The sequence below is a fragment of the Halyomorpha halys genome, unplaced genomic scaffold (genome assembly GCF_000696795.3).
Source record: "Halyomorpha halys isolate HHAL.00 unplaced genomic scaffold, Hhal_1.1 Scaffold1992.1, whole genome shotgun sequence".
Classification (NCBI taxonomy): Eukaryota; Metazoa; Arthropoda; class Insecta; order Hemiptera; family Pentatomidae; genus Halyomorpha; species Halyomorpha halys.
Window position 1 is genome coordinate 40,126 of NW_027113752.1, and position 6,241 is coordinate 46,366.

At 32.0% G+C, this 6,241-nt stretch overlaps 1 long non-coding RNA gene across 3 annotated transcripts in view; it reads right to left on the reverse strand.

Annotated features, from left to right (window-relative positions):
• Positions 1-6,241, reverse strand: part of LOC136796696 (uncharacterized) — a 28,202-nt gene that overhangs the window by 15,804 nt on the left and 6,157 nt on the right. The gene's annotated exons all lie outside the window — the stretch shown is intronic.

Here is a 6,241-nt window from a genome sequence, read left to right on the forward strand (position 1 = left end):
TTTTTAAATATTTATAATTGTATTATATAAATATACAGCTAGTTAGTTTTATTACAATGGTATAAAAATTAATAATTTAATTTATCATTGAATCAATTTAATTCATCATCACACAAGAGATAAACAAACACAGCAATTACTTATATAAGGAGAATATACCCATTGGTACCACTCCAATAATATTTCTAAAGGAGAAGGACTCGAGAGCCTTCTTATATTTGTCAAGAATACTGAAATCATAAAAAATCTGAAGCTAAGTGTGTACAATGCGATGCTGAAGCCCGCTCCGATATATGGCTGCAAGACCAGGGCTATAACAAGTACCCTAGAAAACAGAATAATGAGATTTGAACGAAAAGTCCTCCGTACAATCAAAGGAGTCATCTGGTATCAGAGCCTGGATGAGAAGAACTTACAGAGGCTGCTCAGTCAATATCTGATGATACGATAGCAAGGAGGTTTAGATGGGTGGGATATGTGGATCGAAGCTATCTACTAAGATGCCTCTACACAACAATGAATACCAGTATAGTTACCAAGATACTAAGATGCTAAAAATCAGATGGATAGACATAATCAACAAAGATGCATGCAGCAAACATGAAATCAGTAAATCATGACAGGCAGGCGTGAAGGATGGTTCGGGGAGGAGAAGAGGGCAAAGATCTAAAAATTCTGTAATACCAAACAAAAACGAAAATATATAAAAACCAGTAACAATAAATAAAATATTAACCTGTTAAATGTTTTTAGTGTTTGTCGTTTCAGATCATAATCTACACTATTCTTGTGAAGAATCCATTATATTATTCAATGACCAGGTCTGGAAAGAGGGAAAACGCTGGCTCAGATGAAGATGCTTGCCATAGACCGAGATGTATGGACCAAGTGGTTAAAGGCTCCTCCACACTAAAAGGCACTTAAGGAGGATGAGAAAGAAGAAGTTTATAACTTGTACTATTATTACTACTACTTAGTTGGATCATAGCTGTCGCATTTCGCTCGATTAATTAGCTCAAGAGATAAACAAAACCTTAACTAACCTTTATTAGTTGAGGTTGGGGCCTACATTCGGATAAACACAAATCACTTATGATTTGAGGTTACAACTGACAACGATGGACGTCCAAGTGAAGTGCAGTTGTGAACTAGTCCATATTTTTTTTTTTTTTTTAATAATAATTTATTTATTGATATTTACAACTGTATAGACATATATACAACAAGTAAATTTGCTGTAGGTGACATAGTGACATGATAAAAACATGTGGAGAATCAACTCACCGATAGAACTCCAACATATTTTTTTAAAATTAGAGTATATTACTTTAATTTGAAAATGCATTTGATTTATTTTCCCTCATGTAATAAATGTTCTGACAGGTGTTTGATAATAAATAGAGGAGATGAACGTTCAATTAAATATAAATCTAGTTCAACAAAATTCGATTAAGTTATTCGTTCTAGCCGATATCGATAAAATATATTTATCATTTAGATAAATTTCATTCCTGATTTTTATCAGCGAGTGATGCAAGTTTTACACCATTTTACGTTAAAAATTATGAGTTTATCGTGGATTCTTGGTTATTTAATCTTCTCTGTGAGATATTGCAAAGAATTCCCATTCTGTAAATTAAACTTAAATGTTGTAATACATTATCCTAATACTTGTTGAAATTATTGGATGGTACCAAGTTAAATATTAAAGTTTCATATATATGAATTGCTATATACCCAGGTTTTAACAATTCCGACAACAACAATTTGACAAATGTCTGTGTGATTTAGCCACATCTGTGCCGATACCTGTCCTCCCGGAAAGGATATTTGTCAACAAAGGGACAATTGTGTTTGTATACCACATTTGTCTTGTGTGCCACAGTTTTTCACACCTTTGTATATCACAGTATTTCCAAACTGGTTAATGGATACCGCGTGTTGAAGGAGCAGAAGCTATTAAGGCAGGTAAAAACCGAAAGAGATCACACTGCGGTTTTCCCACACCCTCTCAGGGCCTAGGGGAAACGCTCACCTATTAGGCGTTGTAACTAATAGCCAATGAGAAATAAGATTCCAAAAAGGTGATGCCTCAAAGGGAAAGTTGGGGAAAATGGGACTCGACCACCGAAATGAAGACAGAAATAAGAAGCATAGTGCATAGTAAAATGCATAAGAGTGGGCAGGATGGACTTCGACGAGAAGAAGTCCTAAGAAGGGCTCTTCGGAAATGGAACTCTACGGCTAAGACGTTACTACACACCACAGCATGCATCACCCAACTCAGCAGTCATTCAAATTTATATTAGGTAATAAGTCATAATGTAATTCATATTTTATGGTAAACCAAATATATCTGAATCATTTAATCACAGCATTGCAATCAACTGCAAATAAATACCTTGATACAGTTCATATACTATATACTATATACTATATATTACCCAATACCACCCCTTATTATATATATTATATAATTAATGGTAACACTATTTAATAAATATAAAGATATTCAATAATTAGTAAACTGGTAAACACAAAAAACATTTGGAAAGGAATTCAATAGAAACAATGGTTTTGCAGGATTATTAATAATTAATTAATAAACACTGCCTTCAACAATTACCCTGGCATCCCGAATGACAGTATACATAGCATTAAAAATAAATCAACTTGCATTAGTGTTTAAAAAAAACATAATTAAAGAAAATCAGCTTATCTATTTTGATTCTGTTTTTCTTCTGCTTATTTTTGATTTTTTATGAGTTTACAGTTACATCACAATTATTTATTACCCAAGTATTTGGAAGATTATAATATTTATAAATAAATAAATAAGCTTTTTTAAATATTTATAATTGTATTATATAAATATATAACTAGTTAGTTTTATTACAATGGTATAAAACACTATAAGAAGATACTCATTGGTACCACACCAATAATATTTCTAAAGTAGAAGGACTCGAGGGTATCTTCTTTTCAGATAACTAACAGAATTATCAGAAATTGAAGAGGAAGCAAGGTTAGAAACCAGGGAGTTTTGCGGTTAAATGAAAAATTGGAATGAGATATCAATATATCTGTCAGACAAATTTTTAAAGAATGTACTGTCTATATCTCAGTTTCAAACAGATTAGGACTGATAACTAATACACCTAAATCACTGATTAACAATGAAAATCTACTAAATAAATAAAGTTGTAAATATTTCACTAATTTTAACTATAAGTGATGAAATTTAACTTTGATTAAATTCATATTGCAAATTGAAAATTAACCTGGTGTATTGTACAAGGTTAATAATTGATAGTATTGTATTATTAATTGTTGCATTAACAACATCGCAACAACAGTTAAAATTTAGATATCCACAATTTATGTGCTGATAAAGTATCATGGATACGGTGTGAACAAATTTAATATACAATTTGTAAATAAGTTTGGAAAGCTAACACCCCTAAAAAAGAATTCACCGTATTTATATATACATTTTATGAGCAAAAATTTATTATAAACCTCTAAACACAAAATGTGATACACCAATCAATTAACTAAAAATAAAGTTTGAGTATGTCATTAGATGTTCTAAAAAATACACGGTGTAATCTTCAAACTTCAGCATAATATTTAATATTATTTTAAACAAGTTGACACCAATCTAAACAAAGTTAATATAATAGTATTTCTTTAGGTCTCTGAGATCTCAAATTGCGGTCTTTTTGAACCGCAGTGAAGCGGCACTCTTTCAAGTCCAAAAACAACAACCTCATCTGAAAAATCTGGGATTGAGTTATTCCATAGAGAACAGAATAACAAAACGTTAATCTATACTCTTTGAATTATTGTTTATAATTATGACCAAGTTAGTATTTTCGTTGTAAATAAATGAATATTTTTTTTTTGTTAAAAGAGGACGGCCACTATTTAACAAAGTATGTTTAACTACAAATAGCTGTTTTATGTAGATTTTTCAATATTATTTCAAACTAGAATAAACAAATTATATTAAAAAATTAACATATTTATAGTATACCCAACAGCTACTGTATTACAGAGATATAATTTAATAAATAGTTAAAATTCAATTTATTTTCTCTAATACCAGGTGGTTCCTATATTAATCCTATAATTATATTATGGTTAACTTTAAAATTAAAAATTTAAATCTGTACCTCTACAACCCATGAAGGGTCAGGGATTCAGAACAAGACCAACGTTTGTGCAAGGAGGTGATTTGGTCAGAATCGCGCTCGACCGACAGATTTTTACCCAATTTAAGAGGCTGGGTGGACCCCAGGAAGGCTCCAAGAACCCACAGGAGTTCACTCACGGGTACAGTGTGACAGAAAACGATTTTCTGCCATGCCGAATTCAAACTCGGGTCCTTAGAGTTAGTAGCCACGTGCTTTAACCCGTAACCACCGTGTTCCCTATGGTTAACTTTAATGGTTAATGGTGAAATTCAGAAATTTTATTAAATAAAACTTAAATCTAGATTCTCTCTCTGACTGTACCAAGATTTATTTCACCCTATTTATTTTATGTTATCTTGTTTAATTATATGATGACTTTGATTATCCCAAATATATAATTTGAAACCTAGTTAGTTAGTTTTTTTATACTAAGGTACCTAAACAAAGTTGTGGAATATGTAGTAAAGAATGTTTTCAAATTGGAACATAGCAATTTAAAACTTGCCACTTTACCATTTTTCTTGTCCTGGAACCCCGGATTGAAGTGTAATAATATAATAGATAAAAACAGACATTTCAAATATATTTTAATATTAGCAATGGAAAATAATAGAGTATGACTGCACTATAAGTTCAATTATTAGAAATCTTAAATTCTGCACTATGAAAAATAAAAATCAAACTAGGAAAGTCTTGGAGGCAATGCATTTTCTTAACATATATATCATACATTGCTATTCTAGGAATTGAAAATACCAGCATGAGAAGAATTGAAGTTAAATTTAATTAAATAGATATTAGCAGTGTTCATTCATCAGCATTTGCCGCCTCTGAAAGAGCAGGCCAAGAAGGGTCGGTTTACACCTGTGAGGCCAAGGGCATTAGTACACTAATAAAGCACAAACTGAACAAGGACATCATACGGGTGGCAAACCTACATCATGAGCAGCCATAAAGATAAAGGAATAGCATAAAGTGCCTCCGGTCGTCATTAAAGAGCAGAACCCCCAGATAGGAAGGGTGGGTCCCTGGCTATGCCCCAAAAGTAGATCAGCCACTTTGATGACTAAAAAGAAAGTAGAGGAAAAGACAGATTTTTTGGACAAAGTGAGGAGACAGCAGAGCCACTCCAGAGAGGTCTGTGAAGTAGTTAAGAGGTAGTTAGAGATCTCCAGCGGGGGCAAGGCAGAGGAAAAGACGCTCTTGGGAAGACATTGAAGGAGTACAGTACAAGGAAACAGCAAAGTACACCAGAAGTCGAGGGCACCAGCGAAGCGAGGCAGAAGATCCGAAGACATGGACACCAGTGAAGCTAAGAACTGCCTGAACATAGCCAAGTCAACACATTGAAATAAGTAATAATTCTAAGTTAGTATTTTGCATGGCAAAAGTAACTGAAGTTAGAGTCAATCGAATATGAATCCATAGCATATTAAGTAAACTTTTATTAAATTAATAATAGATCTATAATGCCTCAATAGTAAATATTTGTTAATATAACATAATGCTAACCCAACTTGATTTTATCTTTTAGACTCACTCCATGCCACTTGATTATCATAGCCTAGGAAATTGATGTACACATCACCATTGGAAAGAATATCCAATGAATTATTATAAACATTATATCTAACAAGCCATAGCAAGGGGGTCTGTGGTATATAGTTCATGGTCTAAATATGTAGCATTACTTTTCTAAGAATTGTAGGTCTGTTCCCATCAGGAACAAATAAAGATATATAATATAAATAGAGATAAAAATATAAATTCACGAATGAATAAATAAACTGCAGTTTCTGGAACCCCCATCAGCCATAGAAAGCTGTTCGCCAAACATAGTAACACATGTATATTATACCTAGACTTGCGACCCAGTCAACTTCAAAACCTAATCACCAAAGGTTCCTATTAATTATAAAATAAAAATATGGTATTCATATTTTTTATACATTAGGACACTTAACTTTAGTTTTATTGTGCATAAGAAAAGATGCTTCAAATAAAATTAAACATATAACATATATAAGTGTGACATATATATATAT